The 10,314-nt window shown below is 45.2% G+C and overlaps 1 protein-coding gene across 2 annotated transcripts in view; it reads left to right on the top strand.

Moving 5' to 3' along the window:
- Igf1r (insulin like growth factor 1 receptor) overlaps nt 1-10,314 on the top strand; it is a 224,827-nt gene that overhangs the window by 144,177 nt on the left and 70,336 nt on the right. The gene's annotated exons all lie outside the window — the stretch shown is intronic.

Here is a 10,314-nt window from a genome sequence, read left to right as displayed (position 1 = left end):
CCAGGGAATGAGGAATGAGGTGGAACTGATCAATCATCTTTTCCTCTAAGGAAAGGGCAAGACAACTCTTTTGATTTCTTGTCAAGTGACCCTAATCCTTTCTGATCTGTTCCTTTATTTTTATTTTTTAAATAAAAGCTCCAGATCTCAGGCACCTTGGTGTAAGATCACAGCTCCAGAAACTGGCCACCAAAGGTCTAACGGGGCATCCTGGGCACCAATGAGTGCCAGGAATGGTGTATTGTGAGTGGACTTTTTTGTTTTTTAGCAAGGAATAAATTTAAAAAAAAAAAAACAACTTCCAGAAAAGATAAATTTTAAAATCGATTGAGCTGAGGAGTGGAGAGGAGAGAGAACAGAGGAAATTGGCCATGCACTGCCTTTGTAGTTTCGGAAGAAGAGTTGAAAGATGGAAACCAAACCTTTGCGGATTTTTGCAGGGAATAACAACAACCCCCCAAAAAAGGAAAAAAAAAAATGGGGAAACTGCGAGTCAGCAGTTCTGGCGCAGGGGGCTGCAGGAGGATGCCCACTCGTGCCTGCCTTTAAGGGGTGCACCTTCCCTGCTCTCCTTGCTGCACAGACCGAGCTTCCTTTTGTCTGGTGTGCGCCCCAACCGCGCCCCACGCCAACCGAGCCGGAGCCGGCACCGCCCGCCCGCCCGCCCGCCCGGCAGCCCCTGGCCCAAGGTTGTTTACTACTTTCTACTCCGAATAACATGCCAATCACCAATGCCCGCCCTCCACGCCGACCAATCCGATCGCTGGGAAATTCCACCTTTCCAGTGGAGGGAGGCCTTGGCGGGGGATTGGCTGAAGCGCTTGTCTGTCAAGTGGGCATCCCGCAAGGATGCAGCAGAAATATTAAGAGACATGATCACCAGAGCGGAGGAGGAGTGACCTTCTTCGTAAACAAGATGTTCCCCCCCCTCCCTCCCAAGAAAGTTGGGGGCTGGAGGGAGGGAAGGCGGGGGGGGGGGGGACCGAAATGCTACCCAGCCCTGGGGCCCCACCGGAGAGGAGCAGGCAGAGTCAGGGAATCCCTCCCTTCTTCCCTCCCTCCCTCCTCCCTCCCTCCCTCCTGCTGCTGCAGTTGTAAACACGTTCCTCTCTCCATGTCTCTTTTTCTCTGGGAACAGTGGCCATTACAGGGTGCTGTTTACAAAAATAAAAAATAAAAAAAATCCTGCAGGGCAGAAAAACCCCCTCCCCGGCCCCCTCCATCCTCCATCCTCCTTCCTCCCCTTCCCTTTCTTGAAAGCTTTGCTTTTTCCCCCTTCTTCCTGGCGAAGCACCTCATCCCGAAGGCTGGGCTTGGCAGGCTTGTTTTCCTTTCCTTGCTGCCCATGTGGGACGAGCCATGCTTCATCCACGCGCACCATTTCCTGCGGATATTGTCCTTTGGTCTTGCAGGGCTAGATTGATTTCTATGGGAACCCCTGCAGCCTAAACGGGGTGTGGGTTGGGGGGGGGGGGAGCCTAGGTCTTGAAGAACTGCGTGGCTTTTTGTTTGGTGTGGTTTTTTGTTGTTGTTGTTTTTACTGGTTTGTTTTGGGTCTCAGCGAATGCTATTTTAATTCTGTATTTTTTAAAATAAATCTTCCAAGATAGCCTCTGGAATCCTTCTTCCCCTGCTTTGAGGTTCTTGAGATGGGCTATGCCCCTTCTTCTCTCCCGCCCCCCACCTTTAAAGTCGGTATTGTGTTGAACTCAGTGTTTTTCTACCTTCTTCTGTGATCCGAATCAGGTTTCCGTTCTCCAGCGGCAGGCACAATGTGGTTGTATTCAGTGTGATAGGGGCGTAGTGGACATGAATTATTTGCGACAGGGCTGCCTAGAAGGTGTGGAGTGGATTTTGCGTGGCCCGGAACAGCTCCAGGGCTTGAGGTTTCTCTTGTTAAGTACACAGGATAGAAAGCAGGAAGCCCCGGCAAGATAGAAGAATACAGCATGTGCAATACACTTGGAAAAATGCTGTCTTTTAGAAGCTCCTGTTCCAGAGAACATCCAGTATTGCTTTGATTTTTGTTGTTGTTGTTGTTGTTGTTAAAAAGAATGAGGGGAAAATCTCTGAAGATAGCATGTTTGGTATATTTTGTGGGAAGCTTTGTCAACATGAATAGGATCGTGTTTTTTTGAAGTTCTTGTTTGCTGAAAGGAGGCTAGGCCTGGCCACTTCCTGTGTATCCATTTGGGAGTTGGAAGAATTAATTACAGAGGCCCACCATGGAGCTATAGCCATTTGGAGGACATAGATCTAGTGGCTCAGACACTTGGGGAACAAATGGGGAATGCAGAAGGAGAAAGATACAGTTGCGGGTAGAAAAGTAAGGCCTAATATGTAATGGCCAGTGAAGGGACTGATCCCTGCCTTATTCCCCAAGGCCAAACAAGACAACAGGTGCACATAAACAGGCTTGACCACCTGTCTGTCTGCAGGTAGGTTATTCCAATCTGGGCCTGACCAAAACACCACCCTTGGACAATAGCCTCTCAAACCAGGTGGAGCAATTCCACTGTGGCCCTGACCAAGGACATCGCCCTGGGCCCCAAGAGATCATAACCCATTTTCTATTTTCTGCTTCCTTGTTAAACCCTATATAAGCCCCCCCCCCCCCCCCGCACAACCTCCAATCATGCAGGAAGGTCTGTGCCCCTCGCTGTTCAATAAAACAGTTCTCGCCTGTGGAGGATCGAGTCTGGCCTATTCCTTTTCCTTTCTCCTCCATTTCCCCAACAGCCAGGATTTGCAAAAGCAGCTCCCATACCCTACTTTAAGCCCCAGGAAACTTCTGATTTCCACAACTATCTCTTCACCCCTCACAAGGAATCTGTTTCCCAAATGATCACATGACTGCATGGCACACTATTCTATAGCGAATATATACTGCCCTCATGAATGTGAAAGTGAGGTTGTGGTGTGGTGGGTGGAGCCAGCAAGTTGAGGAGAAGGCCAGAGTGCGGGCAGCATTCTCTCCCCCCCCCACCCCCGCCCCGGGCCATGAAGTTCCCGGCACCATCGTGACACCACCTTATGAAGTTACAAACTGGGCACATGATTGAAGGCAGAAAGACACTGTCATGAAGTGTGTCGAAATGATGTGTGCTCCAGCTCCTGTTATCTGTCTTGTCTGTGCCAAGTGATTTCACCTCAGTTAGCCTCCGTGTCCCCTGCCGGAGATGGAAACTGTGATGCTTGTAGCCGTGCTAGGGCTCAGGGATGCAGGTTAGGGGGTGGCCTGGCACAAAGCCTCTTCCCCCCCCCCCCATCTTTCTTGTTATTCTTTCTCCTTATTGAAGGTGGCATATTGAGCTCACCTTTACTGGGGTTCTACGTCACCTGCTCCTCTCTGGCCAGGTCAGTCTGTTCATTTTTCCATGCCAACAGCCTCTAAGTGCCAGGAAGTCACGTCTGAATAACCAGAGCATGTTTCCCTGCTAGCAAGTGCCAGGGCAAATGAGTCTGGGAGCCAAGTGCATTGCTCTGCTCAAATAAGTGCTAGAAGCCAAAGAGCCCAGTTGTTCTGCTCTTCAGTGACTTGAGACAGGTTTGGAATCCTAACCAAAGTATTGATGCAACCCCACCTCAATGTTCAGGTTGCCCCCCACCCCCACCCTTTACAGATCTGACTTGATTCTTGCTTTGTCTCCTTCCTTGCCACCATACTGTCCGGTGCTCCTGCATGACAAGACACGCAGACAACCTCTGATATGTCAGATGGTTCCATCTTCTAGAACCCATTTCCAGCCTCCCATCTATACTCTATTGTACTAGCCCCCTTCCATAATCTGTCAGGGTATGTGTGCCTGTGTGTCTGTGTCTCTGTCTGTCTGAGTACTGAGGTTGAATTCAGGGCCTGGGTGCTATCCCTTCACTTTTCACTCACGGTTGGTGTTTTATCGCTTGAACCACACATCCACATCTGGCTTTTTGCTGGTTAAGTGGATAAGGATTTTCCTGCCACAGGATGACTTTGGACTTCAGTCCTCAGATCTCAGCCTCCTGAGAGGAGTAATGGGCTTGCAGGTTTCATGCCCACCCACCTGGAACCCGTTGTCTTGTGATGTCCTCCTGTCAGTGGAAGTAGTTTCATTTGATGGCACTGAGACCAGGCATCAGGTGGCCTGCACTCTGTCTCCACTCCCTTCATCTGAGAGCACTGATGCTGGTGCTGGGGCTTCACGACTGACCCCACAGCCCTTCTTTCTCCATCTGGCGCCGGGGTGCTAACACCTCTTCCTCAGGGAGTTGTAAGGATTAACTGTGCCTGGCTTCAAGTTTAGACTTAGCAGGCACTGAGGAAGGGAGAGTTATTGTAAGGGTTGTTTTTATCATCCATAGATGGATAAGTTACCAACCCTCTACGATGGCCAATAGAATTACTGAGAATCATGTGAAATCGCTTCCCAGGGACTTGATTAATGTTGGTTTACTTTTTTCCCCATAAGGGATATACTAGTACTACTACTTCTTCCTCTGTCCTTTGTGTTATAGCTACTAATAGTACTAATACTTTGTTCCTCCTCCTCCTCCTCCTCCTCCTCCTCCTCCTCTTCCTCCTCCTCCTTTTTCTTCCTCCTTCTGCCCTCCTTCTCTTTCTTTTTTCTGCTTCTCTTCCTCTTCCCTTTTTCTTTTTACTTTCTTCCTTTTTCTTTTTTGGAACTAGTAGTAGGACTTGAACTCAGGGCATGGGCCTCTTCCCTTAGCTTTTTTGCTCAAGACTAGCGGCCCTAGCACTGGATGGAGCCCACAACTCCACTTCTAGCTTTTCATTGTGTTTGTGGTTAATTGCATATAAAAGTCTCATAGATTTTCTTGCCTGAGCTGGCTTCGAATCAGACATTCAGTAGCTAGGCTTACAGGTGTGAGGCACCAGTACCCAGCTCCAAGCATATTTCTTTAAGTAGTGAGGTAATTGGGTTGGAGTTCCTTCTAGCTCCTCTCAGGTGCATGCATCTGCTCATCTGTGGGAGAGCCTCAGTCTCTGATGCTGGAGGGCTAGAAAGGCTGTGTATGACATGTGGCCAAAGCTTGATCCTGCTGTGTAATGGGCAGGGATGCAGTGATCCCTGCTGCTGCCTTTGCTTGGAGGGAGGTGAATGGCTGATCCCCACACAAGTCGGTAGCCCTGGGAGGGAGGGACCTTCCACTCTGGGTAGCCTAAGCCAGTAGGATTCTGGAGTGACTCCTGTCATCTGTGAGATGCATATAGGATCAAGGCAGGTGCTCAGCTAAGCTCTAGGGGTACAAAGATAAAGATTCATGCCATTCCTTAAAGGAGGACCCACATAGCCTTCCCAACTCAAGTAGGCATTGTTTCACCAAGCTATACTACCTCCACAACCCATGGTCTTCACCTTCAGTTTTCCCATCATATATTTACAGCTTTGTGGCTTAGGCAAGTCACTTCATATCCCTTAAGTCCTGGTTTTCCTCTTGTAGCAAAGAGAATATTTGAGCAAGGGGGCAGATAAAATAGCATATGGGCCTGACTCTGAGCCACACAGTAAATATTAGCCCTTTCCATCGCTGCTCTGCCTTTTGGAGCGAGCCATTTGCTGAGTATGGAAGATGTAAACTGTAGCACACATATTTGCACAATTTGAGTTATTTTTAAGTGTACATTTAAAAATAATGGGTGGATCGCTGCCCAAGTAGAAAGAATTGGATCCAGGCTCTAAAAGGATTGCTTGCTGTGCTTTAGCAAAATACCATTCTTCTTAAGTTTCATTTGATCATTCCGCAAAAATCTAAGCATCTGTTTCATCCCAGCCATTGGTACAGCGGCAAGCAGGGAGGGAGAAGCCTCCTGCTCAGCCTGTGAGATGCTGTTAACACTTCCCTGTGAACTTTTTTTCCTCCCGCAAATGATTCCTTGCTCTGCAGGCTACAGGAATCTTGCTCACATTTGGGTGAGAAGTCATTAGGGAAGAGAGGTTTTACAATAGGAAATTTTTACAGTAGAAAGTAAAGTTGCATGTTTAAATGTACCTTTTACAATAGAAAGAACAACTAGAGGTGGTGCTATGGAGAGAGTTGGCTTAATATCTTCACATGCCCATGTAGTCCGTGCCTTGGCTTGTACAGGTAGTGGCTTGGGGCAATAGTTACAAATTTGTGAGTATGGCGTGTGCGCAGGCACATGTGTGCACACTGGTATTGGGGCTTGAACTTGAGGGCCTCGAGTTCTTGCTTGGCTTTTGTGTTCTGGCTCTTTTTAAAAAAGTGGTTAATTGGAGGTATGAGTCTCATGGATTTATCTACTGGATCGGGCTTCAAACCCCAATCCTTAGATCTCAGTAGCTAGGATGACAGGCATGAGCCACTGGGCACCAAAATTCAGAGTAATCCATTTTGCAAACCTCCTTAGAAATACACAAGGCCCACAACTCTGCTCATCCCAGACCTTCAGTGTCCCACAGAATTTTATGTCTGGTGGAATGTTCTCTGACTGCAGCCACTTGCCCTCAGTAGCTGAGAGCTCATGAATGGAGGCCGCTGATACCCAGGAACTGAATTTCAGGTTTTATTTCACTGTCAAAAGAGATATACCCATGAAAGGAAAATACAACATAACCACTTAGACCAGGTGCTGCCTGATTACACACATAGGGCTGGGGGGAGACTGTTGATGCTGCTGGATAGGAAATACTAAGTACTTAGAGTGACCTAAGCCAGAGCAAATTATGTGTAAAACTGAGTGCCAGGAGTTAAAGTACTAAAAGAGTTGGTAGTATCTGCTGATTCATAGATATTCAGAAGTGCTTTTGTGGTCATGAAAATAAACTACCTTTTAAACATTTTGGAATAAAATGGAAAAACATTTGAGTTGACATTTTTAGTTGAGCTGATTTTTTTTTTTTTTAATTTCTTCTTTGTGAGATTCCTTTCTACCCCACCTCCAGCTCCGCTGTTTGAGATCTAGAGAATAGAGCCTGGCTGATCTGGTCAGTTTCAATTTTATTTAAATTCATTTTGCCTTCATTCCTTTTTAATCTAGCACAATCCCACGATGTATTTGGATCAAAGTACTCCCAGGAAACATTGAAAATATAAAAACATTTTCATGAAAAGCATTTCCACTTATATTTAATTTTTCTTCTCAATAGAAAAAAATTTCCAATGTAATCTTTCCTCTCTCCTTTAGAAATGAATCGCATGCTTTAGAAATAACATCAATCTACCAACTGCACTCAGCTATTTAATGGAGACACAAAGGCCCTGAGGACTCTGGGTTTTAGAGGCATTGGCCCCATCTTTCAGGATGCTGGTAAATTGGGATGAGGCCCTCACAGAACAGATTAGTACTGCCCTAAGCACAGAGCCTCCTGCAAAGTCTTTCCTTCATCTGAAACATTTGCCCTCATTCTTTTTTTTGGGGGGGTGGTGTCTCTTTTTTTTGATACTGGGGCTTGAACCCAGGATGTTGCACTTGCAAGGCAAGCACTTTGCCACTGAGCTACCTCCCAGCCCCTGCCGTCATTGTTACCAACATTGCTCCCCAATTTTATCTTTTTTCTTGGTGCTAGTCCTGGGGCTTGAACTCAAGGCCTTGGCATTGTCCTTTAGCATGAACTACTAGCTCCGGGCCCAAATTTTATTGCTGAACAACTTGCAAATGCCTGCCACATCTAGCTGATGTTGAAACTTCCTTTCTTTCCAAACTTCCATCTCACGTCTGGGACAGGCTCTGTGGGAAGGTGTTGGAACACACCACAGTGTGGTTTATGCTTTTCTTAATGGAGGAAGAAGGCAAGCTAGCTGGTCTGAATGGCAAAATTTGATCTTCACCTGACCCTTTGATTTTGTTGTTATTGTTGCGTAGACGTTATTAAGCTCATCATGAAACTCATCCTTAGGGGGCATGGACTAAGACCCGAAACAAGAAAAAACCATAAAGAAAAAAAGGTAGACATACTGACATCCAATTGGAGCTCTACCATGCTTTCATGCCAGTTATAAAAACCCATGTACATTGGAATCTGTGCAAAATTCCAGCACAGTCACCTGCATAATAATAAGCAACGTATTTATTGAGAACACATTTTATTTACGTTTTATAACAGCCAAAGAGGTACTTTCTAGCAGCCAGCATTGTTTTTACTGGTGAGCAAACCTAGACCTGGGAAAACAAATTGTCTGCACACACCTGGTAAGATAGCATTTGAACTAAGATAGACCTGGTTTTTAAAATATATGCTTTTCATTTGTTTTACTGCCTCTATAATTTTTGTACCGAGACACTGAGAAAATTGTGTGTTGCTTGTTTTCCCTTAAGAAAGAGCCTAGTAAAATGAAATTTTCCAGTTTGTAAGCTTTTCCCTGAAGAGGGGGGAAAGAAACCCTTAGGTTTCTAAAACAAGAAGAAAAATGAATTTTTAAGAATAAATATGAAAAGGAACATTATTATTGTATCTGGGTTTTCTGGATATGATTTTTGTGATCTTGTAAATTTTTCAGCATGGAAAGATGTAGAATTTTCCCTTTTGAAAACTGAGTTACTTTTTAAAAATATAAAGATCACATTCTTTCTTTTTCTTACCTTTTTTTTTTTTTTTCTTTTTTGCCTAGGCTGACTTCAAATTGCACTACTCAGCCTTTGGAGTAGTTATAATTACAGGCGTGAGCCAGTGGTGTTTGTTTGTTTGTTTTGTGCTGGTCCTAGAGCTTGAATGCATGGCCTAGTTGCTGTGCCTGATCCTTTCTGCTCAAGACTAGTGCTCAGCCACTTGAGTCACAGCTCCACTTCTGACTTTCTTGGTAGTTACTCAGAGCTACAAGTTTCATGTACTTTTCTTCCCCGGGATGGCTTTGAACATGACCCTCAGATCTCAGCCTCCTGAGTAGCTAGGACTATAAGGACGAGCCCCCAGCACCCAGCTGAAGATAAGATTCTTAAGTGAATGACTGAATGTACAAACTGATTGAGTTATAGGATGTGATACGTCGAATAAAGAATGCACATGTGTTAGAATAAATTTCAGCAAGGAGAAAGAGCTGGGGTAGATTCTGGCATCGTAAATCTGTTAGGCTTCTCTGTTATAATTCTATGCACATGCCATGTCTTTGTGCATGGTTGCATGATCATGCGGATTCCAGTTATTAAACTATTGCCTAATCCTTGACTCCAGAGTATATGATCAAAGACTTTTGAAATATCACTTTATTTCTAAGCATTTAGGCCAACTTCTACTGTTCATATGAAAACCTAACCCAGACTACCTTCTGATACCAGGTTCAGTGCTGAGTATAAAAGCCCATGTGCCATGCAAAACTGTGCTACTATAATTTGGGGTCTTGAGTAAGCCATATATTTAGTAGATCATGAACTTTCTCAGCCATCTATTTCTTATATGGAAGAATGACTGGACCATGAAATGCTCAGGCCTTTGGGAGGGTGAGATGTTGGTGCCTGTTTTTCCATGCTAGCTTGCTGAAAACTTTGCCAACAGATATTCAGTACTGCTTTACCTCTACTCTAGTGAATATCCTTCAGTCATCTCTTGCCAACTAGGGAGCATCGGTGAGTGTAACTTGTATGCTTCATCCACTGATACCCGTAGGCCACTGGGAGGCAGTTTGCCCTCTGCTGAAGGTTTCTTGTGCTTATGGTGTTCTGATGGCCTGGGCTTGTCATTTATATGCTTTTCTTTTTTTCCTAAGAATGCTTTAAAAAAAAAAAAGAAGATTTCTAAGTTTGTTGGAATTGTGTGTGAGAGTAAATAGGCAGCAAGCAAAGCCTGCCATCTTCCTAGAGCTTGGCTAGACTCTAAAGATGAGTTTTTGCTGAAAAAAAAAATCAGTCTGTTTTAAGAATTTTTTTTTGCCTTTTCTGAACATGGTTTTTGTTGTTGCTTTGCTTTGTTTTGTTTTATTAACCTCCTTCTATCCATTACGTGTCTATCTCTGATTCTATCTTTTCTCTTCTATAATATGGTAGTGTTGGGATATTTAAAATGAAGATGACATACCAACTCACCTTGACGCCAAAGCCAGAGATGAACAGAAATCATCAAGCTGTGTAATTCCTTGTACCCTAGACCAATCTTCAGGCTGTGGATGAATGGCACAGTATTTGAGATGCCCCTTTATACCTTTCCAGAGATAAATATAATCAGGAAGGACTTGCTGTGGGTCCTTTCTCTCCTCCAGGTCTTCTCCACGCCACCCTCCAGAGCATTCTTGGTCAGGGTCAGCCAGCCCTATGGGAGACCACTTATCTGGCAGTGAAGGTACAGCCCTAGAACTCCTAGTGTTCGGACCCTACCTCCCCAGTTAAGAAATCGTTTGGGGGGGCTGGGGATATGGCCTAGT

Source organism: Perognathus longimembris, chromosome 20 (assembly GCF_023159225.1).
Source record: "Perognathus longimembris pacificus isolate PPM17 chromosome 20, ASM2315922v1, whole genome shotgun sequence".
NCBI classification, from domain to species: Eukaryota; Metazoa; Chordata; class Mammalia; order Rodentia; family Heteromyidae; genus Perognathus; species Perognathus longimembris.
The sequence above is the reverse complement of the archived record's forward strand: the minus strand, read 5'-3'. Positions and strand labels throughout refer to the sequence as shown.